The 27,499-nt window shown below is 38.0% G+C and overlaps 1 protein-coding gene across 1 annotated transcript in view; it reads right to left on the bottom strand.

The window, feature by feature from the left end:
- LOC128506731 (integrin alpha-M-like) overlaps positions 1-27,245 on the bottom strand; it is a 226,098-nt gene extending 198,853 nt beyond the window's left edge. The window contains exon 1 of the mRNA XM_053477300.1: positions 27,184-27,245. The gene's annotated coding sequence lies outside the window, so the exon portion shown is untranslated. The remainder of the gene's footprint in view (positions 1-27,183) is intronic.
- Positions 27,246-27,499: the final 254 nt, after the last annotated feature.

Below are 27,499 nucleotides of genomic sequence, written 5' to 3'. Positions count from 1 at the left end.
GGCTCCTCCCCCAAAGTTCACGGGTGGATTCAGCAGCTGTCAGTCAGAGCTTCGTGTCTCTCTTGAGCTCCCACACCGCTGATGACGGTTCATTTAAGGGAAAATGACGTTAAATACAAGGTCTGTATACACATGTTCACTCACCTAAGTCACATATGACTGAAAATTATTACTATATGTGAGATTTATTACTGTTACCGTGTTAATGTTACACTTAAACTTTCAGGCTGGTCTGAGGTAAGATAATTTAGCTGACAATAGCTGCTATAGTTAGCCAAAGAACCCCACCTGTGTGTGAAGGAAACGGATAAGATGTCTGAGCTTTTTATCTTTCTCTGTAGAATGTTTGCGGAGTGACGAAGATGCTGAAGTGATGAATGAACGCTAAACCGTTAACTGTAGTGCTAGCATGACACAGGCATTTAGTTAGGTTACTAGCGTTAGCAAACACATTAACATTAGAACTTTATTAATCTCACTGCTTGTGAGAATAAAATGCTGGGGTGTTACAAAACACTGACCCTCTCACAAATATACACACCTGCTAACCTCCCGTTTTTCACTAGTTAGTAATTTACTCCGCGGTCAAATTTCTCCCGAGGTATAACAATATTTTACACCTTTCCCCCTTTGATAAGTATGCAAATGTATCACCAGTAATTGCATGTAAGATAACCAGGTAGCCCTCTTTAACCAAAGTTGCCTGTGACTCCGGCTAAATTAACTAGTCAACGCGCCAACTACAGGAAAAAGTACCACAGCTGAACAGGTAACTACTAGATGGAAGTATTAATATTTGGGTGACTGTGCCAGTATGACCCCAGCTATGACATTTTTTTCGGTAATTAGCTTAAAATCAACGCAGACCACAAGATCAACTAGTCTGACATATAAAAAGACTTTATCCTAAAAGCCATGCTTATTTTGCTGTTTTATTTTTGGTAGTAGCTGTCTCCATGTTTTTGTTTCAGGTTACCTATACCCTATCTTATTGGACAGCTTTGTCATTTTTTATTTAGTATCAATCCTATTACACACTAAATTAATAGTTTTATTCAGTTTAATCCTTGCTATTCAACAAAATTGTTTACTTTCTTTCATTTTTTTTTCTTTCTAAGGTTGGAACCAACATGGTGAAATACCTCCAGCAGGCTGAAGGGTCAAGGCCGTACCCTACATCCTGACGTTGGGAGAAAATGACCAGCGCTGCTCTTAGGCATTCATCATTCTGGTGGGACAGGCTCTGGAGCAATGCACACTACTTGGGGCGGTTGATGTGTGCTTAAAGGCATTTTATATTTTTGACATTAACTATCCAATGGGGTGTGCTCCTGTATAGGACTTTTTGTAATGTTGCTATGAAATAGCGAGGCCTACTTGAAAAGTCATAGACAGTGTTTGTATGTTAAAATGAGACCAGGGCTGGATAGTTTTGTTCTGCAAAAAAGATATTTGGAGTCACAGAGAGATCCTGCTCTGTAGAAGCTGCCTCAGCCTATTTGTGCAATTACTCCATTCTGCCCTTATGAGTAATAGTATAGTAATGATGTCGCTGTTAATTATCTGTTCTTGTGCTTTTGAAAAATAAATATTTTTTCTAGGAACATTTAATAGTATGATGTTTATTGCATATATGTATGGTTTGCAAAAGTTTTTTTGTAATAGACCAGTATATCAAAGTATTTTAACTGTTTAATAGACATTTTTTTTATTATTATTTTTTTTTTTTACTGATTCACTATAAACAAATAACCAATTTTGCTGGGTAAAATTAACCCAGCATTATAGTTAAATGTGACTTAGCATTTAGGTTGAATATTTAACCCATCCTGCTGGATTAAACAAATAACCAATTTTGCTGGGTTAAATTAACCCAGCAATATTTACCCAGTATTTTTTAGGGTGGTTCTTACTTCAAGTTTTGTGCTGGATGAACTTGCATTTCAAAGTACAAAATTACACAACTAGTATTTAAACTATAACATATAAGAAATGCCTAACTAGATAATGTGAGTATATATAACTTTAAAATGAGACTAGGACATTTAAAAATAAAACAAAGTAGGCCCCACTCCAAGTAATGTGGAAACTTAAAAAAATAGTTAAATTTCAATTAGAAATACATATTTGAAACTCTTAAAGTTAAGTAGCATGGACACAAAAGAATGACTAGGGAAATTATTAAATTAAGTAGGATTTAATTGCGAAATTAAATAGACTTTACTAGAAAAAATTAAGTAGACTTTACTAGCGAAAAATATTTGTTACATAAAGAAATGTAAGTAGTAAATACAAAGAATAGTCTTGCTTGAACTACATAATTATCTGATGCAAAAAGTTACCTTAATTTTTTTAAGTAGATCAGGCTGAATATTTTTTTCAGTGTACACACACACACACACTCCTTCTCTCTGCTCTACACAGAAACACTGCTCTGTCGTGATTCAAGGTAAAGTGCAGGATCATTTGTTTTATTTTTACTTTACAGCAGTGATTCCGTTAGGGTGTCGCTCAATTAAGTGTGATTTTCGAATAAAACAATCTTTCTGCTAATGTGTGTGAGTGAAACTCAAAAAAGAGGGGAGGGTTACTGTGTAAGATGAGAAGAGAAACACTTAACTGTCAAGATTTATTTTTACTTTATATGCAGTGCAGGTTAATTTGTTTTATTTTTACTTTATTTTGTGTTCATTCTTTTTATGTTTTTATTTTTTGGGCTGCGTAAAGAATAATTTGGGTTTCCATTATTTCTTATGGGAAAATTTGTTTTGATATACGAGCCAGCTTCTGGAATCAGTTATGCTTGTAATCCAAGATTTCACCTCAGTTAAGCAAGACACAGCAGTCTCAAATCAATTAGTTAAGCAAGACACAACAGAGTCTCTCTGTCTCACTACACATGTCTCTCCTGAGCTGCCAGGGATCCAGACCTCCTCTGCGCTCTGGCCCTGTCTGACTAGTCCTGGTGTCCCTCTTCTTTTTTGGAGATCTCGTCACATGGACGCCCCGTGTGGTCTGTCTGGAATGCGTGTGGTGACTGGGGTTGGTTCCACTTTTCCATGAAGGTGGTCCTGTCCTCGACTGATGCAGACAGCTGTTCTCTGAGGACCTGTGACTTCAGTCGCTCAATAGTTCAGGACTGGAATTTCTCACAGTCTACCTGAGCCTCCAGGAACAAACTGGACTTTAATCTTACACATATCCTCTTATACTCAACTTCCAGTCTCACACATCAATCCCTGCTTTCTGTTATCACCCAGATGAGGATGGGTTCCCTGTTGAGTCTGGTTCCTCTCAAGGTTTCTTCCTATTACCATCTCAGGGAGTTTTTCCTTGCCACTGTCACTGTCATCCTAGGCTTGTTTATCAGGGACCATCATATAATTTTGATTCATACACATTCACATTTCATACAAACTTAATTCTTTTGATTGTGTAAAGCTGCTTTGTGATGATGTAAATCGGTAAAAGTGCTATACAAATAAAATTGAATTGAATTGAATTCTTCGACTGCGCTTTCTTTATTGAGTATTATAATTATTTTTAGTAGTAGTGCTCCGAATGTATTATTGTTATTATTATTATTATTATTATTATTATTGTAATGCACCCGCGCGTGTGTGCAAAAAGACTACAATGATGTATGATATGTTAGCCTAAAACAACTGTTTTATTGTTTTTATGTGCTTTAAATATACAATCTTGTGCAAAGTGAAAGTGAGTTGCGCGTGCGGCTTTTTGATTAAAAGGCTGATAAACGCGTGCGCAGATATGAGCAGATTTATCCATAAAACAACAAACATGAAATGAAAAAAATAATAATAATAACCACAAAAATATGTTCTACTTTCTGAATACAACGCGACAGCATGCAGAACCCCCGGGCTTTGCCTGCACTTCATTCGTTAGTACTGTAGTAGTACACAAAAAAATGCTGGGTTTTTGTAAACACACTGTTCGGTTGTTTATGCTGTGTCAAAATTCTGTGTTATTTCGGGTACTTTAATCACACTGTTGGGTTGCTTTTGCTATGAATACTAAAAGTGCTGCATGATTAAACTCAATGCAAAAAAAAAAAAAAGGAAAAAAGAAACTTCTCCGTTTTGTCCCTAGAGCTTTTGTTCTGGTGTTTATGCAGTAAACCCATGGGTGAACACGATGATTTAAGAATTTAATTAAACACGAATATATATGACATTTTAATTCAAATCCAACATTTTAATGGTTAGTGATCGGTGCAAAGGCGTCAACTCGCACGTTCTGCGATATTCCATTGTCCAAGTATTACTGTGTGTGCTTTGCAATGCCAGACACATTCAAATGCAAATAATACACCCTTTCCCAGGTGTGAATAAGTTTCTCCACTGTGCATGGTTTCTGCAAAGTGGAGGATCTTGGATCTTGCTTCAGGCCTCTTCTTAAATTTGTGTAAATTTAAAATCTTCTGGATTCTACATTCTAAAATTTACATTGTTACCGTTTTTAATCTCTGGAATGCGATTTTTCTTATCATAACATGCATGCTTTTAAATACTCTACAATGTTTGAATTTTAGATTTAATTAAAAAATAAAGAAATAAACCAAATTAAATTGTTCCATTTGTATTTACCCTTATAAAATAGCATTAAAAAATGATGGGTTGTGTATCGAGCGATTATCGACTATCTCTAGCGGACTATCTCTTCCATTCCAGTGATTAAAAAACGGCTCACCAGCCGTGCCTAATTCCGTCATGTCATGTGTCCTCGTCTTTAATTTACTACGTAGTCTAAATCAGCGCTCAGCCGCACGCATAAAGTTTTCCAGAGCGCACCGGCAGAAGTAGACAAATGATTATGAACGCGTCGGGAAAACAGCAAGCAGACTGACTCTGACCATTTTAAAACACATTTGCGTTTATTTTCTGACGCGCTCAAGTTCACCAAAAACAATACAGAACAGCGCAGTTATTTGCTTATTATTGATAGCTTATTTACAAACTCATAACGTTTTTTTCGTTATTGTGAGTGCGCTTAAATAAAAGTCTTATAAAGGCATGTAGTCTCATATAGTTTTATTATAGTTTTTACACATTAATCAGAGTCCTCATCTGTTACATTTTTGAGGACAATGGGTTTTTTAGCCTGTCACGGCGTGCGCCCAAATCAATATCTCTCCTCGCTCACTAGTTAGGCGTCCTCCCCTTCAGATATGCGAAGAAGCGGGGCTTAGTTAGAATTAGACACTGCTGGTGAGCTATCCTTGCTAATGATCCCAGGCTTGACCCCGCGCTATAAAATCCTCGGGGTTTGTTGGGTTACAGTGGATTTTACTACACGGCGCAAATGCGACGCGCGCGCAACAAGCGGAAGTTCGGCATGCAAGCGGGGCAAATGGAACGTGCCCCAGGGACTTCAAACGTAGCAAGAGATGGGAGGGGCCGGTGTGGCCATCCGGGGAGAGCAGAGTCAGCGCGAGCAGACGGAGGCAGGAGCTGCTGGCAACCACACCAAAACGTTTTCCCGAGCGTGGAGGAATGTTGTTGTACTAAATAATATTTATGCAGTAAGGGCCTCTTATTCCTATTAATCAGCTGTTCTCACCTATACATTCAGAGGAACTGAAATGCACCTCTCCACACTTTAAAAACCTCTTGAATCTGAGGCTCTTCTGGAGACTTTCAGTGATTTAAATTTGTGTAATTTTAATCTTCTGGATTCTAGATTCTAAAGACATTGTTACTGTTTTTAATCCTTGGAATAGAAGAAATTGAGATTTTCCGTATGATAGCATAAATTGCATTGTTTTCACTTTATACACAATAAAATTCTTTGGTATTTTTATAAAAAAAAAATGGGTATGGGGCTATCTTGGTTTATTAATCCTCGTGCCTGGTTTAGGTTTAGTATTCAGTGTGCACCGTTTGTACATCTGTTATTTTAACTATATCATAACACTCAGAAAGACCTTTTATTTGGGGTTAAGTGACTGATGTGCCTAACATTTTTCAGCAGATCCTCTGTTTCACTACATAATCCTTGACTTTTCATGAGTATGTAAGACCTCTTGACACCTCTCTCTCTCACACACACACACACACACACACACACAGAGCAAATCGTCATTAGCACGACCCTCCCCCAAACAGCGCAGCCATTTACTTTCTTTCCATTTACTTACATCTGAACTGAGTCGTTTACATAAGTGACTGATCAGTAGCTCATCATATCAGTTTATTCATACAGATGTTCCTGTTTTACATGGAAATTTACAGGTTTGTTACAGAATGATTGACTCTGACAGAGCCACCAGAACAGTGGCAGCTGGAACACCTAAAACACATGCAGGATTATTTTTTATAATCTAAATGAAAATGCTTTTCTAAACGTGGGCTATTGTTATTTACTTACAATATTTGTTAATTTAATTTAAATGGGGGTTTGGGCTTCGTGATCCTCAACTTTACTTTCTGTGACGGCGTGCGCCTGTGATGGGTGTGCGCCCAAATCTACTATCGCTACTCGCTCACTCTGTAGGCTCCCTGAATAGGCAGCAAAGGGACGGAGCCGCCTATTCATGCTGGCTGGCGATAATTAACGGTAATAAGATTTCGGGCTTATAGAGTTACTGCATTATGTTTCAAGACATTCTTAATTGAGATTTTTCTCCTAATTATATGTCCACAAATACTTTGACATACACTTATCAACAGAAACTCTTCATCTTATCATGAATTGCACTCAAATGTTATGAGACACGCGCACAAACACATACTTATATAATATATTTACATAAAAACACACACTGTATAGGCATAAAAACATAATTTATCCAATAAATTACACTCAAAGTAATTATAAAGTCTGATTTGATTGGTACCATTAAACATTTTATTTTTATTTATTTCATGTTTTGCTGGCGAAATACATTTTAGGTAGAGACGACTACTCGGTCTTGTTAAATAGTTTTAAACCTCAATTCTGCCAATTCTCCCATCCGCGAAACCGGTTTAATAACTTCACACCTACATCAAAGGTGAGAAGAGGGATGTGAGCGCGCTGTCGCGTCGTATATACTGCACACACACACACACACACACACACATATAATATATATAGTTCATTTATGTCTTCTGACGATGGCAACACATTTTTACGGTTTAAATAAGATACGTTGGCATATTCACGTAACGTTGGCATATTCCTAACCCTTGGCATATTCATAGTCTAACCCTAGGCATAACCCTAACCCTAACCCTATACATATCCACAAATACTTTAACAACATGCACTTATCATGAACTGCATTTAATATGAATGTTACATATGAGACGCATGCACAAACACATACTTATATAATATATTCACATACAAACACATGCTGTATACACATAAAAACATAATATATTCAATAAATTTGTGAATTACACTCAATGTAATTATAAAGTCTGATTTTATTGGTACCATTAAACATTTTATTTCTATATATTTTATGTTTTGCTGGCGAAATATGTTTTAGGCAGAGACGTCTGCTCGGTCTTGTTAATTAGTTTTAAACCTTAACTCTGCCAGTTCCCCCATCCGCGAAACCAATTTAATAACTTCACACCTACATCTAAGGTGAGAAGAGGGATGTGAGCGCGTTGTCTTGTTGTATATACTGCACACACACACACACATATATATATATATTTTATTAGTCTTCTGATGATGGCAACACATTTTTACGTTTTAAGTAACACATGTTGGCATATTCATGAATCAGGACATTTGCACAGTTAACACTATCAGATTATAAGGTACCTACTATCAGGTAATTAAATTAATTTAAGACCATTTAAACCGAGGCATTGCCGCGTCTTTTATTAATTTGTCCCTGTTAAGACATTACAAAAACTATATAAGAAACTTACTATGAATTTCAAAGCACGAATTTGGGCATCTCATTTCATCCTTATGACAATAATATGAAGCACACACATTGTATATAAGATGCGCGCGGACACACACAAACTCTCCACACACACACACACACACACACACACACACACAAAAACCCTTTAAAATATAAAATTAAAATTAACCAGAGCTCCGCCGTCTACGCAAGAATGGACGGGATTCTGGAAACTAAAAAAAAAACAACAGCATTTTGCATGTTCTCGGGGCTAACTGTATGCCCTTACCGAGGATTTATAGGAAGAGAGAGAGAGTTTGTGCTCTGTGCGCTTTAAGCCGAGAGCGCGCGCTAAACTGTTTATGCGCGGCACTGCCCCTCGCGTGAGCAGCGTCGTTACTGTACATACATATCCACAAATACTTTAACAACATGCACTTATCATGAACTGCATTTAATATGAATGTTACATATGAGACACGCGCACAAACACATACTTATATAATATATTCACATACACACACATACTGTATAGACATAAAAACATAATATAATCAGTAAATTTGTGAATTACACTCAAAGTAATTATGAAGTCTGATTTGATTGGTACTATTAAAAATTTTATTTCTATATGGGCCTATTCTATGTTTTGCTGGCGAAATACATTTTAGGCAGAGACGTCTGCTCAGCCTTGTACCCCTCAATTCTGCCAATCCGCCCTGCCAATATTTAACGTTTTAAATAAGATATGTTGGCGTATTCACGAATCCGGACATTCGCATGGTTTTTACCATATTTTGTCCCTGTTAAGACATCACAAAAACTATATAAAAAACGTTTAAAGCATGAATTTGGGCATCTCATTTCATTATCATGAAAATAACACAAAGCACATATGAACACGTTCATTATGAAATATCTGTTGTAAAACAAAATGAAATTCATGTTTGCTTCAGCATTCATAAAGTCCTTCCATGCGCCATCTGGCAGATGTTCAGTGAAGCACAAAACATTTATTTTAAATTCCCGAATGTTGCCTCTGGCAAGTCGCGGCTTGCCGCGCGCTAAATTGCGGCATCACAGGAAAACATGCGCAGTCTTAATGGCGACATCTGTAGCTAAACTTTTTCACATTATCTTCATTGTGACATCATAGAAAATCTATTTATATATAGTTTATGATAATAGGACATAGACTACCATTCAAAAGTTTGGGGTCACTTGCAAATTTCTTTGTTTTTGTTTAGCGATTTATTTTCCACATTCTACAACAATACTGGGGATTTCAAAACTATAAAATAACACATATGGAATTAGGTAATTACGTACCAACAACAACAACAACAACAACAGTTAGTTGTTATTTTAAGACACAAAGGTCAGCCTTTCTGTAATAGTTCTTGCAAGAACAGTATTGTCAAGTGCATTCGCAAAATCCGTCCAGCACCATAATGAAACTGGCTCTCATGAAGGGCATCCCAGGAGGGTGAGACCAAAGCCCAATCCCAATTCTATTTTCTACCCCTTCCCCTACCCCTCGCCCCTTCCCCTTGTCCCTTGAAACAAATGGAAAGGGGAAGGGTTAAATTATTTCCCCTAAAAAATGGGACACCACTACAACACTGTTATACGTCATCATACGTATCCGTTCATTTACATGTACACATATGGCCGTAAGCAAAACAAACAAGGCGTTATCAAATGCTCGGCAAACTGCCGTGCTACTGAACTTTCATATTTGTTTGTAGCATGCAGTAAAGTTTGAATGACATAAAAATATATTTTTGTAATATCGTGCAATCGAGTTTAGAGTTATCAACCTGAAAAATGACCAATTCAAAAGAGATTCAAAGGAGATTAATGCATTTTTTGGACGCCTTCAGCATTCATTTAATGTAGAAAGAAATAAAAAATTAGGAACCATCATGGGGTTAGGAAGTGACCCCAAACTTTTGAACGGTAGTGTATATTTCCAGTAATATTGTTAAATGTCTTTCTGCATCATACTGCACCATGTTCACTACATGCTAGTGGCATGAGCGATATTCAGCAAGTTGTTTCTCTGTCTTGTTTTCTCAATGCATTGCATTTTCCTACAAATTATTTAATTACAGTGGATGACTAAATATTCATAGTTCTACAGGCGATATTATTGGAACAGAATTAGACTCACAAACAGCTAGAAATCCTCAAAAAAGGCAATGCCTGTTCTTGTACACAATTTTTACATGTGGAAAGTGGTGATACTTCCTGACATGTGCACACACAAACACACACACAGCATTGGCCTTCCAGTAGGGTGAACGCAAAAAAGTGGCGCCGCCTATCAGGGAAAGAACAGATGAGGTAGTAAAAAAATGCACGTCCAAGGGACAGGAATCTCATGGCAACTCGCGGCAGTGCGCGAGATTTCAAGAGACGCCATGTCTCAGACCAGTAGGTGGCAGTCATGTTCCAGGTGGCAGTTCTCAGGCGCAGATTAAAACAAACTAATAAGGTAAACGTGTGGAAATCATACTTACTGTAATATTTTTAGTTTTTAATATCATAACTTTATATGGTTTGGTTTTATTGTAAAAAACAAAAAAACAAAAGCTATTAAAAGTCATAACATTAAAATAGCAGCGCTTCAGATTGGTTGCAACGTCGGGTGCGTGCGGGACAGCAGCCTTCATACACATTAGTTAGAAAAAAACACTAGATTGGATTTAGGTCGAGTTTTATTATGTTTGTGTCAATCTTTCTTTTAATATACAGGTCCTTCTCAAAAAATTTGCATATTGTGATAAAGTTCATAATTTTCTGTAATGTACTGATAAACATTAGACTTTTATATATTTTAGATTCATTACACACAACTGACGTAGTTCAAGCCTTTTAATTATTTTAATATTGATGATTTTGGCATACAGCTCATGAAAACCCCAAATTTGGGGTAGTTTGGTAGTTCCCTCTTGGCTCTTGACGAAGGCGGTCGCATCTGCTCTCCCTCCCTTATCTCTCCCCGCTTGCTTCTCTTGTCTGTCTTGTGAATATATTCAGAGACTCTCCTCGCCTTGCTCTTGAAAATTAAAAAGGAATATGGATTTGATCAACTGGTCTCTGAATGCAATTGACACGATCTTCTCGACGAGAAGTGTGGGTTCTGGGGAACCTACTTGTCCTGCTGGGACGTTTGCTGCTGGATACACGATGGACAGTTGGGAGAAGTGGCGCATTGTGTGCCTGGCCGCACTGTCTCTGGAGGATGTTGAAGATATCTACCTATTCGGAACTCTGATAACTGGGATTCTGCTGATTGGATTAGGTGGGATACTTGGATATCGAAAAATCTTAAAAGCAGTCAGTCTCAACCCCAAGAGACTGGCTGGCTGGGAAATAGTGGTGACGAGAGCTGTCGGTAATCAGACTGTGGTTCTGGACCGCAAATTGGATAACATCTTGGAGAGACTAGCAGCTATGCAACGTGATTTGGACAGACCTGCAGACCAGTGATGGACATTAAATATCTGTGAAATTGGCAGATATTGTTCGAAACCTGGAAAATATGATTTTCTTTTTCGGCTGCCCCTTTTTTCTTCCAGCTACTGCATTCAAGGCCGTGGCTGGAGTCATAACAAACTCCCCGAAGACCAAGATAACGAGCGCTCTGGAATCCTACTCCCTCCCCCTTCAAGGACACCTGGCGCAGACTATTACGGGATGTTACAGGCTTACAAACTGATACGCACGCACACACATAACAGCTACAGATAGACACTCTACCTTCCCCATATCCAACGCCTTCGTGTGCTTATTCCCTTCAGTGTGGGCAGGCGGAATCGGGACCAGCGCTCTCTAGCTGCAGGGACTGGAGCTGTTTGCCTACATTGGACATTTCCTATCCCCTGTACCCTAATCGTTGCAATGTTTATGTCTTGTGTTTACATGTTTTTATGTGCTTGTTGCTGAGGTATTTTTGTACCCCTGATCGCACACTGCCCTTTTCGAAGGACAGTCTGGGAGGGGATTTTTTACCCTCGTATCCTAATGTATCTATTTCTTATCTTCTATGATGGCGCTGTTTAGGCGGCTGCCGTCGCGACTCTGTGGTCGCACAAAATCATTTCACTGCATATTGTACTCTGTATGATTGTGTATGTGAGAAATAAAATTTGAATTTGAAATTTCTATCTCAAAAAATTAGCAGATCATGAAAAGGTTCCCTAAACGAGCTATTAACCTAATCATCTGAATCAACTAATTAACTCTAAACACCTGAACCTTTTAAAAACTCCCAGCCTGGTTCATTACTCAAAACTGCAATCATGGGTAAGACTGCCGACCTGACTGCTGTCCAGAAGGCCATCATTAACACCCTCAAGCAAGAGGGTGAGACACAGAAAGAAATTTCTGAGCAAATAGGCTGTTCCCAGAGTGCTGTATCAAGGCACCTCAGTGGGAAGTCTGTGGGAAGGAAAAAGTGCAGCAGAAAACGCTGCACAACGAGAAGAGGTGACCGGACCCTGAGGAAGATTGTGGAGAAGGACCGATTCCAGACCTTGGGGGACCTGTGGAAGCAGTGGACTGAGTCTGGCGTAGAAACATCCAGAGCCACCGTGTACAGGCGTGTGCAGGAAATGGGCTACAGGTGCCGCATTCCCCAGGTCAAGCCACTTTTGAACCAGAAACAGCGGCAGAAGCGCCTGACCTGGGCTACAGAGAAGCAGCACTGGACTGTTGCTCAGTGGTCCAAAGTACTTTTTTCGGATGAAAGCAAAATTTACATGTCATTCGGAAATCAAGGTGCCTGAAGTCCAGTGTCAAGTACCCACAGTCAGTTATGGTCTGGGGTGCCATGTCAGCTGCTGGTGTTGGTCCACTGTGTTTTATCAAGGGCAGGGTCAATGCAGCTAGCTATCAGGAGATTTTGGAGCACTTCATGCTTCCATCTGCTGAAAAGCTTTATGGAGATGAAGATTTCATTTTTCAGCACGACCTGGCACCTGCTCACAGTGCCAACACCACTGGTAAATGGTTTACTGACTATGGTATTACTCTGCTCAATTGGCCTGCCAACTCTTCTGACCTAAACCCCATAGAGAATCTGTGGGATATTATGAAGAGAAAGTTGAGAGACGCAAGACCCAACATGAGCTTAAGGCCGCTATCGAAGCATCCTGGGCCTCCATAACACCTCAGCACCTGTCTCTGCTAGCCAGTTAACTAGGCCTCTTGGTTAGCTAGTTTAGTGTCTCTGTTAATTTATGTTGTAAATTTATGTTGCATGTAGCACCTTGGTCCTGGAGGAACGTTGTTTCGTTTCACTGTGTACTAACTGTATATGGTTGTAATGACAATAAAGCCTACTTGAACTTGAGCAGTGCCACAGGCTGATTGCCTCCATGCCACGCCGCATTGAAGCAGTCATTTCTGCAAAAGGATTCCCGACCAAGTATTGAGTGCATTACTGAACATAATTATTTGAAGGTTGACTTTTTTTGTATTAAAAACACTTTTCTTTTATTGGTCGGATGAAATATCCTATTTTTTTGAGATAGGAATTTTGGGTTTTCATGAGCTGTATGCCAAAATCATCAATATTAAAACAATTAAAAGGCTTGAACTACTTCAGTTGTGTGTACTGAATCTGAAATATATAGAAGTCTAATGTTTATCAGTACATTACAGAAAATAATGAACTTTATCACAATATGCTAATTTTTTGGGAAAGACCTGTATATGAATATATTTAAATATATGGCCTAGATCGGGGGTCGCCAACCTGCAGCTCCAGAGCCGTGCTCCTATGGTGATATATTTTTAGACTGATATTGTAAGTTTAAAATAAAACGTGTTAATTTTTGTGCTCAAAATACCCCCAACCGTCAACAAATTATTTTGCTGAATCCATCGTCCACCCCCCACGGTGGAACGAAGTGTCCAAAACCAAGCCCGCTGCCATGCTTTCTTGGCCGAAAAAAATGTTTTTCATCCAAATTAATTTGCAAAACAGGAGCCTCCTCATCAATAGTTTTGATACACTGATCTGTTTTGATCTGATTTAATATTGTACCTTGATTGCTTCACAGCATTAATATACTAGACTGCATGATGTTTGTTAGTGCATTAAATTGTGGGAAGGTTTAGTATGCTCTTGACTCAATCTCTTCAAGCCATCTCTTCCCCCAATGAGGTGCGAAATATAATTTACATGTAAAAACCGGTTCGACCGGTGCTCAGGCGATCTGTGATAACTCTCCACCATTTTCATAATCTTGTCATTAGTTAGTTTAATCAGTTTAATATGCTATTATCCAACTAAAAGAGCAAGCTGAAGATGCTTTTTTACTTATATTTCTATTTAATACAATTAGACCACGTTTTTATTACTGTAAGGTTTTTATTGAGTGGTTACATAGGCAAAAATACAGATTAAGACGGATTACATTTTTATTTTTGTTTTTTTACATCTACTACATTCCGGTATGTCCACCCTGATTCGTAACCACGACTGTAAGAACTTTTAAGTCTATTTATGTAGTTGTTACATATAGTATCTTTTAGTTCTTCAAACCAGAACTTTTCTATGGCAGCAATAAAATCGGTCTTTGTAGTTGGTTTTGCTGTTTTTCTAATATAGTCTTTTATTGCATGCCATACCATCTCAATGGGATTCATATCAGGGGATTCAGCTGGAGTCTTGACCCAGTTAATGCCCTCTGTGGCAATGACCTTTCTTGCAGCAGTGTGCTTCAGGTCATTGTCTAGAATGGGAGTCTCCAAAAGAGTCGACATCCATGCGGGAAAGCCGTCTGTGGAGGTGCCCCTATCTGTTGTCGGCGGCCAAGACTGGTGTGCTTTTTCTTTCAAACGCTCCTCCAACCAGCCAACCCTTGCCTCCAAATTCAGAAGCTTTCTTGTCAAAGTCGTTAACTCCTGCTTCAAAACTTTCACTACGCTGGGACACTGGTTTTTAATTAGTACAGCCTTAAAAAAAACAATTTTAAGAGTAATTTAATACCTTTATTACAACATGGACATGTACAGTACATGAGTATTTATCAGTGTAATAATAAAAAACAATTACTGTAAATACTGATTTCTTTTTTACAAGCCGAGTTGCTGCCTGGGCACGGCTTGTTCTTCTTTCCAGATTTCTGTAGAAAGGTTAAAACATAAGGACAACACAAACTTTATAAGAAATGGTGTAAATAAAAATGCATTCTTACCCTTTGCTTTTTGGTAGCGCAAACTGTGACTTTCTTAGAATGTCTTCACCTCCATGTGTGTGTGAGATTAAATTCAGCAACCAATGTGTAATACCAATTTTACGCGAACTGCAAATGCATACACTGTAGTTAGGCTAGTTTAATACAGCATTTTATATCTTAGGACCTCCCCTCCTAAAGACAGTGTGAATGTCTTGGTATTAACTGCATTTACAAAAAAGAAAACCTGGATCACCAGTTCGAACGACTGTGAAATAGTTAGGACAACTACAGTATCACTATGAGCACTTGTAATTATCCTTGTAGTTATCAAAGTCACTGTATCAAAACCATTTGTACTTAGTGTGGATAGAATCTAATGGTATTTGTATTGGGCGTTAATATGTGCTAAACATGAGGCTAAAAGCTAATAAAAATGCAAATAGGGCTACAGAAACTTTCTTTAAATACAAAAAAAACATTGTTTGTTGTATTTAAAAATAATTTAATACTGTACTATAGCAAACATCGACATGACACTATTTATATGTAAAAATAGTCATTTAGTTATTAAAGTCATTTTAGTCATTTAAAGTCATTATAATGCATGATTTGTCAACACTAGTTGTGAGATCTCAAAATAAAGTTAATATTGACTTTTTAATATTGTTATTATACTTATGCAATATAAAGATTAAGTCATATGCCAAGCAAGCATTTTTATTAACAATAGATTTACTAACCCTGCACAAATGTGCCAGGTCTCACAGGTAATGGGTGGTTGCGCAGAGGTGAATAACACCTCGGGACTTGCACCAGAAAATAAAAAAGTAAAGTAATTCTAAATAAAATAAAAAAAAATAAAATAAAATAAAAACGTCAGTAATTCTAGTGTTAATACATTCATTTATACATATATATATATATATATATATATATATATATATATATAGCATTAATCGGTTTCCGTTTTGAGTAAAGTTTCGCTGTATTCACCTGTCCTCACACAACTGTTTCCTTCACAGATGAGATGAAACACTGTATGCCAACATTAATGTGGTGTGTATGTTTGAAAACATTGTTACAACAACAACAACAACAAATATTATTATCATATATAGATATTTGATTTATTTCACATCAGTCCGTCACATAAAACAGACTTAGGATTTACTGCAACAGTTTTGGAAAAGCAAGTAAAGAATGTCTATTCACTGTTGTCCTTCAGTGTCTTGAAAAGCACCTGGTGAAGTTGGAATTGTTCAGCCCCCCTAAAAAATTTTGCAATTAGCTCCACGAACTCAAAAATGTATTATCGTCTCTTTCCCCTTTACATTTGATCCATCACGTCTTTCTGCGCATTTTTCAATCAGTTCAGCAGACAGCAGCAGCGCAGAGTGAGAAACAGAGATCAAGCTGTGTGTTTATGGATAGATTGATAGATTTACATCTGTTCAGTTCTTCACTATAAATACAGTTGATAACATATCATAAGGGAGTAATCGGTTTTCATTTTGATTAAAGTTTCGCTGCATTGACCGGTCCTCACACAACTGTTTCCTCCAGAGATGAGATGAAACTGTTACAACAACAATAATATTATATATAGATATTTGATTTATTTCACATTAGTCCGTCACATAAAACCTGCGTGGCTCCGCTTCCGAAAATGCACGCGACTTTGGCAGAACCCAAAGAAGAAACGTGGTGTAAAATTCTGAACAAATAGACAAATATATAAGAACTGAGTCTATTTGTTCAGAATTTATTGTAGCTGTTTTTACACAATCACTAAGTACATATACTGTACATTGCAGACTTTGAATGATTATACATATAATGTGCTCTGGCAGAGTTCTTCCATGTGCCAACTGGTGGAAATTCTGTGAAGTACAACACTTGGATGAAAATTGCAAGGCCCGCACTCGCAGAATAGCGCGGCAGTCAGAGGGAGGAATTGCGTCATGCCTCCACAGATGCCGCAGAAAAAAACGCTCGTTTTTTAAATCTGTAGGAGCAACACAGGCGACATTGGTGGACCAACGTTGGGTCACCAGCAGTATCTACTGAGTTAGATATACAGTTCTTTCAATGTTATTTATGTACTATTCACTCACTCACTCATCGTCTATACCGCTGTATCCTTGGTCACGGGGACCTGCAGCCTATCCCAGGAGGCTTAGGGCACAAGGCAGGGTACACCCTGGACAGGGTGCCAATCTATCACAGGGCGCACACACAAACACTACGGGCAATTCAGAAACGCATATCTTTGGCCTGTGGGAGGAAACCGGAGTACCTAGAGAAAACCCACCACGCACGGGGAGAACATGTACACTTCATGCACACAGAGACAGGAATTGAGCCTGGCCGGGAAACGAACCCGGACCCTGGAGGTGCAAGGTGACAGTGCTAACCACTTCACCAATGTGCCGCTGTGCCCCAGCTTCACAAAAATAAAAATGTGTCTAGATAATAATTAGATGAATGAATGATGAATGAAATGTCTCTGACAGCGACGGTGGCAAGGAAAAACTCCCTTAGATGGCAATAGGAAGAAACCTTGAGAGGAACCAGACAAAATCAGGGAACCCATCCTCATGGGTGAGGGATTTATTTCTAATTTTACTAAATATTTGATATGAATATGGCACAATCATTAATAATGAATTTATGTCAGCATGATCTTTATAAGTGTCCTTGTGTACTTAGTTCTACATAATGTTTTTAACCTTGATTGTATTTTTCTTCTTTTTTGTTTTTCCTTTCTTGGCCTAGGTTCGATGTTTACGTCGTAGTATAAAATTGAGTGTATGGCCATTCATGTCTGGATTTCATTGCGCCAGGCTGACTAATTTACGTGTGCACGCAAAATAAAACTATTTTCTCGAGCTGAACCCTGGCTCTAAGTCTCCTGATTCCTTGATCATCTAATGCTCTGGTCAGGATTTTATTTTTATTTACAACATGGATTATGTACTAGATTGGTAAGCAGCCCTAATATGAGCTCCTGATGTGATGGCATCATTGAGAGAGTCTGCTGCACAAAGCTAAAGCAATACAAGTTAATCTTCAATTTCCAACCTTGCTATTATCTTTAAAGGGGTCATACAGCACTACATGCACTATTTTAAGCTGTTTGGACTGAACTGTGTGTTAGGAGAGTGCGTACACAACCACTCTACGATGATAAAGAGCCGCCCAGTGGTTTTCTTTTCGTTTATTACAGTAACATCCCCCTTCTGAAATCAGGCCAATCACAAATGCCTGTCGATGTGACGCCAAACCGACAGAGGCCGCTCCTACACAAGTTGATTGACACTGGTGTTTTAGCAAAGACACGCCCCGAGTGAGAAGAAGCTGTCGGCCATTGTTTTTCGCCGCTGGAGCAAAATGGCGCCTAAGCGAGTGTTGTGTACAGTTGTTGGGTGTAATAGCGAACACAGCAGTCGTCATTCACTACCTAGGGTTAGTGACCTAGGGTAGGCCTACCTACCTAGGGTTAGGTATCTGAGCCACTGAGAACGCAGTGGCTGAATTTAGTTTTTATAGCTAACGTCCCCGCTGATTTACCTAAATGCGTTCATGTTTGCGATAATCATTTTTCACCAGACTGCTTTATAAACGCTGGTCAATATAAAGCAGGTTTTACTAGGAAGCTGCTCCTAAAAATGGATCTGGGTGATTCCATCTCAAATCAACCAGAGGGTTCCACCACATGATCACAGATTTTGCAGATTTTTTTTTTACCAATTGTTGATATTGCCATGAAAATAAAAACCCCAAATTTTTTTGTCCCAACTCCCACTCGTTAAAAAATGGCAGCCATCTCAATTTTTGGCCTCAAAGTGCTTTTAGACTTGCCACGCCCCTTTTTGAAATCCTCTTTTCCTTGATAACTCGCTTGCTCTATGTCATATGGAGATGAAATATTTATGTAAGTTTTTATGTAGATTCAGATTCTGCAATCGGAATTTGGCTATCTGCTGTGGTTATGGAGATATTTCTGAATAAACATTTTTTGGGGGTACCCCTTTTCGACCCCCCAGAACCCAAGGTCTGCATGTATATATGTCACTCAAAAAAATAGGGGTTACTTCACATCACCTTATCTTGAAAATAAATAAAAACCAGGGGTGTGTTATGCCCTGTTTTATATAAATCATCAAAAATTAATTGTCCAGGTTTTGCAAATGTTTTACGATTTGATACACATTTTATATACAGAGAATGTACATGGATCTACACAATAGGCCTTATCTACCAGTAAATGTGTCATTTTATGGTGGTACATGTAAGATACATGTATCACTGTCAAACAGTATCCTGTAACTGAACCATTCAGGTTCATACTGATCAGAAAGTTGAATTATCTCAACTCCATGAGTGACCTCGCACTCAAGGAACTTGGTAATTGCATCATCTTTTTCTTGGTGCTAATTAAGTGCAGAAAAACAAAAGCAGGTGAGTGTGTTTCATTTATGTTAATTTATTAACTGAAGCTTTCCAATGTAGTTTGTTATCTTAATCACAATCTGATTACAAAGACCTGATGGCAAAGCTTGTCTGTTCTTTGGATTCTCGTGACTATATGTTGCACAGGTGGCATTTTTACAAACCAATTCTGGTTCATCTGTTTCATTCAACGATCCGCTTTCGCCTTTCTTATTCTCCGCCGCCGCCAAGCTTTTTCCGCCATAAGCGTTTGGAAACAAAGGCACTGCATATGCGTGTTTTACCCATATTCTATCGCGATATTTTATTTTCTTATCATTGCCTAACATTGTACCGGTATTACCGTGGAAGGTATAATCTGGCCCAGCCCTAATCTTGATGGTATATTTGAAAATGCTGATTTGGACCCAGATGACACTGTTCAGTTCAAGCAGTGGATTTCATTATGAGACTTTGTGAAAAATGTGACCCCTGCACAGCTCATCACTATACAGCCAAGGCCCAAGCTGCTTATTTAAAAAAACTGAAAAAGAAACTTCCCATTGGAAAGGAGGCTGTTATCCTCATGGATTTTGCTGAATGTTATTTTTTATTTGTCAGGATGCTGTTCAAGGTTTTCATTGGGATACATCCTAGGTGATTCTGCATCCTTTCGTGGTTTACTATAAGAATTTGAGGTAACTTTTACTTTGAAAGCAGCAGATTTTATGAGTATGCATTAAGTATTTTACAGATATTGCAGTACATTTCTGTGTCAAATCATTTAATGTCGCAAAACCTGGACAATAAATTTTTGATGATTTCTATAAAACAGGGCATAACACACCCCTGGTTTTTATTTATTTTCAAGATGAGGTGATGTGAAGTAACCCCTATTTTTTTGAGTAACATATATACATGCAGACCTTGGGTTCTGGGGGGTCGAAAAGGGGTACCCCCCAAAAATGGTTTTTCAGAAATATCTCCATAACCACAGCAGATAGCCGAATTCCGATTGCAGAATCTGAATCTACATAAAAACTTACATAAATATACCCAGTTTCATCTCCATATGACATAGAGCAAGCGAGTTATTAAGGAAAAGAGGATTTCAAAAAGGGGCGTGGCATGTCTAAAAGCACTTTGAGGCCAAAAATTGAGATGGCTGCCATTTTTCAACGAGTGGGAGTTGGGACAGAAAAATTGGGGTTTTTTATTTTTATGGCAATATCAACAATTGGTGAAAAAAATCAGCAAAATCTGAGAGGTGATGGTGGAAAATTTCTCTTTCATTGGTTGATTTGAGATGGAATTACTCATCTGTACTAACGCTTCGTGTTCCTGCTTCATCTTCACCAGGCTCGGTAAGTGTAATTTATTTTACTATGACTCTTTGCAGATCGCCTTTTCTAATAATCACGATGAATGCGGAGTGTAAGTTAACTTATACTCTCATAGAACATGGTTATGGCTTCTTCTCTATGTATATCCGTCTCTATATAATCCCTAATCGCCCGTTTATAATAAACAATGCATTAAGGTGATTGTCTAGTTGCAAACTGTGTACGTAGTCGGAAAACTATATTATGCTTACCTTTGTAACGTTAGATGGTTTATAACGATGTCTGTCGAAGATTAAGAAGTCATGTAAACACATCAGTAAACACATCGCGTCCGTATCTCTCTCGGTAAGTTTCTCCGCTTTATGTTGTTGTTGCTCGCGGCAGCGTAACAGCCCGTTAATTCATGCCCATGCAGTGATGAGAGACAAATCAAGTCGATGCATGTCTATTCTTTTAATTTCTGCGTTGTCAGGCAATATTACAAACTTCCGCGTAGGTTCCGTACTTAAATCAAACCAAAAACGACTGAAGAAAACAGGCTCAGGCTCTATATTACAGCGTTTTCCAGTTTGGACTGCATTACCCACAAAGCACTCCCGCACTGGACTACACTTCCGTGGCTATACCCCACGTGTCACGCCCCACAGAACTGGGAGACTGGCTCAGGGGGGCGGGCTCAGCAGAGGTCATGAGCATTTAAATTAGCATGTACTGAAACAGGTTGCTGAGAACAGAGCTAGTTTTTACCAGGTAAAAGTAGTGTTTTTTTTACACAATCCTTTTGAATTTTTAATTAACGTATAATACAAACTTTTCATTAGGACCCTAAAGATCATACCAACATTTAATGAAAAATATAATGTGTAGGACCTTTAACAGCTCCCGAATGTTTTTTCCTGACCAGAAAAATCACTCTTTAACTGATACCTTCAATGCTTTCAAGTTTTAATATAATTTTCTCAAAAGTGAAGACAGTCAACTTCACGAATATCAAATGGCCACCGTGAAAAAACTATAAATATAAAAATAAATAATACAAAAAAATTACAGATTGTGAAGTGGATGCACCATGACACAGAACTATTTAACTTACATAACTTATTTTAAAGCTTTTCTCATTACAAACTTTACCATACGTTACAAAGGCATGATAATCGAAATATAAACAAACATACCGTGTGCCTTCCAATCAGGATTCAGGAGACATTAAGAGATACATTTTAAACAACACTTTTCTTCATATTGCACTCTCAACACACTGGCAAACTCATGTCTTTTCTGTGTACACACAGCAAATTAAAAAACACATGACTGATCAGTATAGCGCTACTCCTGTAGGTAGTACAATTTCCATATTATCATATAAATCAAATGAACAATTCCAAATACGAAGTTAAATATTACACACCATTTATAACAAACAAAAGGTATTTCAAAATGTGACCAAAAATATTCAGAACAAAAATACTCTTTATCTGTGACAGCTACATTATCTATTGAAACCAATGGTGGGCCAAACTATCTATGGCCCCACCAACAGGGAATAAGATAATGTTGGGCCAACCCCTGATGCCAACATGGGTCCAATGCATGAACTGCTGTTTGCCCAACTTTCACCTGATGTCGAAGCATTGACAAAAGGTTACCAAAATTTTCCTGACGTTGGGCCAACAGAGCAGTGCTCTCTGGGATTAGGTCATGAAGCCATTATCAACAAGTGTAAAAAAAATGATGCACCACCCTCCAAAACAAACAAAGAAACGAGAGGAAATGTTATGGGGAACCCTGCCAAGAGACCTATAGCCATATTAAAAGGAATTGCAGGAACAACTGCCAAATACTGGACACATACTGGACACGCCCATCATGTGGACACAATCTCTGGTATTCTTCACATATCTGGGCCATGGGGTAAGAGGAAAAGGTGGGAACACTTTCACACAAAACACAAACATCCAGCTTCACCTCAATCACCCCAACCTATGTAGCAAAACAGACTCATGCTATGGATCTGCTTCTCTTCAGTTGGGACTGGGGCTCTGGACAGGATAAAGAGAAACATGGATCACTTTAAATACTATTCAGTTTGAGTACAAAACCCGACCAAAACCATACCAAAGAGAAACAGGGTCGCAGGCTAGACACTCAATTTGGGGAATGTGATAGATTTACAAACAAAACATATAACATAAACTAATATGATATAGGGCTGCAACTAACGATTATTTTGATAATCGATTAGTTGGGCGATTATTATTGTTATTATTATTATTATTATTTTCGATTAATCTGATAAAAACTTCTTTACTTTATGTTTTGCCTACAACTATATAAAACCATAAATCAGGGTATTATTTATGTATTAAACTTTAAAAAATGCAAAAACCACATACAGAGTTTAATGATCTTTAATTTTGACATTTAAACTGTATTTTATGGAAATCAACATTTGTTTTGTTTTTAACAATAATTGCAGATGGCAAGTTGACGTTTAAAAGTTTGGGGTCACTTTCTAACTCCATGATGGTTCCTGATGTTTATTTCTTTCTACATTGTAAAGGAATGCTGAAGGTGTCCAAAAAATGCATTAATCTCCTTTGAACAGTTAATGGTGAGATGTTTCTGCTACTTCTGCTCTGTAAAGACTTCATAACGCCTCTAATCTGAGGGGCTGTTAATTGGTCATTTTTCAGGCTGATAACTTTAAATGAACTTCTCGTCTGCGGCAGCGGTAGGTTTTGGTCTCGCCCTCCTGGGACAAATTACGCGCGCACACACTCTCTGCTCCACACAGAAACTCTGCTCTGTTGCGATTCTTTTTAAAGGTAAAGTTCAGGCTCATTTGTTTGTTTCTTTTACTTTACAGCAGTAATTTCATTAGTTTGCGCTCACACGAGTGTCATTAGCGATGTTTCTTGCTAACTTTTTCCGACAAAACAGTGTTGCGGGAGAGAAAGGTTGATTTATGACACCTGTTTACGGAAGTATAGTCCAGTGCAGGAGATGCATTGTGGGTAATGCAGTCCGGTGTGTGTGAACGTAATTGCGAGAAATAGACTAGGATATAGAGCGTGAGTTTTGTTCTTCAGTAGTTTTTTTGGATTTAAGTGCAGGGTCCACCCGAAAGTTTGTAATATAACCTGACAATGCAGAAAATAAAAGAACGGGAAAAGAATCTCATCATTACATGAGCATAAATTAACGGGCTGTTACACTGTCGCGAGCAACATATTTTTATATCGTGAGCTTTTATACTTCCTTGCAGACAGACACTGGAGGAAACACAGACTGAGACCTCCGACAGTAGCACAAGACCAGCTGACAACAAAAGGAAGAGGAAAAACCTGACATGCAGAAGCAGGAGACTCTTGTTGCCTGGTTGAAATCTCACATTTAGATAAAGGAGCGCTGACTACAGATACAGAGGAAGGAACATCAAGAGATCCAATAGGATGCAGATAATGATGACAGACTGTTAAAAGTCATGGTGCCATTGTCTTTATTACAGTAACACACACCCTCTTGCTATACAAGTAGAAGTAAATATAGAAATAAGCTACATTTTAATTTTTACATTTTTCTTGTATTTGGCATCTACTTTTTTGTCACAACACTTACTTAAATGATATTTTACTTGAATATTTTTTAGTAAAACATTTTATTAATGTTGCATGAATGCACACACACTCACACCTTGCTGAACACACACACATACAAACACAAATTAAAAGCTTTAGAGGAGAACCATTGGCCCAGTTGTGATCATGTTACTCTCAGTGTCTGTCCGCAAAGAAGTAGCACATGTGTGACACATGATACTCGAGGATACTCGGTACTCGTTTATCAAGATAGTTCGTCCTGCAGAACGCTCGCAAACTGTGTTAGTTGCTACGCTGATAGATGCGTCAGTAGGCATGTTGTTTAGAGCACCGTTGTTTTTGTCACAAATGTAAACAGATCCACATTAACAAGTGTCTCATTTAGTTCATAACTTGCGATTTCTTCTTTTATCTTCTTTTGGACAGAAGACAAACCAACTACCGCCACCTACTGTTTCTGGTTGTGTAAATACGCACGTGTGCCTGGAATCAGAACAGTTGTTATAATGTGCACGCAAACCTGCGGGGGGACGGGCAGGAGGAGAAATCATGCTCAGGAACAGAACGGAACAATAGTTTCCAGTGAGAAAACGCCCAAAGATTATAATCACCAAGCACTATTCACTCTCACACGCACATTAATTATTGGACACCTTATTATTATTAAATTATTCCCTCACACGAGCCTATTTCAGAACAGCAGTTTTTAGACAAGCGCGTGGTATCAAATGAAGGACTGGAAAATGACAATTACTTAAAAATGCAACTACTATGATTTAATATGTTTTCCAATGTGATATCTTTAATAAGATTTATACACTTTAAGCATATGGTTGTGTAAAAGTACTAACGTACATGACAGTGATTAATGTATTTATAGATAATAATTAGATTATACTTTAGTATGTCTTTATAGTAGTTTATAGCAATGTTTACTGTTACAAACACATGAGTAATATACCATGAATATACAGTCATGGCCAAAAGTTTTGAGAATTACATAAATATTGGAAATTGGAAGAGTTGCTGCTTAAGTTTTTATAATAGTAATTTGCATATACTCCAGAATGTTATTTACATTTACATTTGGGCATTTGGCAGACACTCTTATCCAGAGCGACTTACATTTTTATCTCATTACACATCTGAGCAGTTGAGGGTTAAGGGCCGCGCTCAAGGGCCCAACAGTGGCAACTTGGTGGTTGTGGGGTTTGAACCTGGGATCTTCCGAACCGTAGTCCAATGCCTTATCCCAAAAAACCCTTTCCACTGCATTTCATTGCTGTCATTAAAGGACCTGCTGAGATCATTTCAGTAATCGTCTTGTTAACTCTAATCACAGCAGTAACACGCTGGTGTGGTTTTGTCCAAGTCCAGTTAGTAAGTAAGAATCTATACAATGTTTGATTAATGAAGATAAACTTCTCTACTACTGTAGTGTGAATGTGCTACCAGGACACTACAGGGTCAGGACCGTTTGCAGATGCAGAGTGCACTCTCTCTATCCTATAACATGTTTTACTGCCACTGAAACACATCCAGCAGCTGTAATGTGATGCGCGTGTCCGCTGTGTGTCGGACACGCGCACAGAGAGACCGGCGGAGAGAGAACTGTTACTGTATCAGTCCGAACTGAGACTCTGAGAACAAGATGAGGCTAAAGTTAGCATGAACAAGGATGAAGCCGAGAAGGTAAATTTGACACACTAGAAAATGTTGGAGAAGATAAAAAAAAGAAGATATTCTAGTGAATTTTTCATTTGTCTTCTTCAAAATGAAGGACATGCTAGTGTTTTGGGAAAATGTAAGAGATACAATGAAAATTAAATTAGTTTACTGTCAAAAAATTTAGGATAATCCCGTATAGTTTGCCATTGCATTTTGGATGTGCATCTCTGTATTGTTAATACCTGTTTGGGTAATTTTTTAATAAATGTTATTATTAGTTATTATTGCTATGTGCAACATTTTTACTATCATTAATGTGCTGTATAAAAGAATTAAAATGTATCAGTTTGAATAGTAGCATACTCTCCTAACATACTTATAATTTAGCGAGTGTATATAGCAAGTAAGGGATAGGCAAATATTAAAAATATAGTGATTGCTGAATAATTAATACATATCCATTAATCAGTCAGAGCGCTCAATACACTGGAAAATTCTGTTCTAAAGTTCAATTGACATTAAAATCACTACCATTTAAAAAAAAAAAAAACAATGAAAAAAAATTAAATAAAACGAATTCTCAATTCAAAAGTCGATTTAATAATACAATTAAAAAGTTAAATATTTCCATTTAATTTTTAAAGTGTAAAATTAATCTGGGCCAGGACAATTTCACTTTTACTGTAGCCTATAGTTGGGTACCTGCTCGGTATGGTATAGTACATATTCGCTTGGCCAGAATGGTTTAAGCCACCAAAAAACGTTTTATTAACAAACTGCGCAGCTTTCGCCAACGTGAACACTCCCGTTAGTAACGAGGCGAATAAGGAGCTAACATCAGCCGCAGAGTGAGACGCTGCGCAATAAGAAGCCAAACGAATCGGAAGCTGAGAATAAGGAGCTAACTTCAGCCTCGTGAGAACAAGCCGAGAGATACGGAGCTTTATATTAGAGGTTACACAAAGTCACACAAAGATACATAAAGTCACACAAAGTCACACAAAGATACATAAAGTCACACAAAGTCACATAAAGATCGCTGTAAGTGTAAGTGAGTAAGGAGGGAATGTATTTACCTTCTGCTGATGAAGATAATGACGATATAAACTAACGCGCGCGGGGATGAAGCGCATTAAAGGCAGAAGAGAAGGAGAGTAAAAGGCGATCCCGCCTCCAGCGTCTGATTGGCTGGGAGGGACCAAACTCCTGTCTCTGATTGGCTGTGACTGTAGTAGAGATAAAATACTGTTTTTTATTACTTAAAGCAATGTAAAATAGAAAACTGTGGCCTTAATTAACGTAAAAATACACATTAATAACAGTAAAGGAAGAAACAAAGGACAACTGATGAATTAATAATACAAGAATACAACACAAAGGACAAAGATGCAA

Source organism: Clarias gariepinus, chromosome 18 (genome assembly GCF_024256425.1).
Source record: "Clarias gariepinus isolate MV-2021 ecotype Netherlands chromosome 18, CGAR_prim_01v2, whole genome shotgun sequence".
Lineage (NCBI taxonomy): Eukaryota > Metazoa > Chordata > Actinopteri > Siluriformes > Clariidae > Clarias > Clarias gariepinus.
Note: the sequence above shows the minus strand (reverse complement) of the source record. Positions and strands in the feature narration are given on the sequence as shown.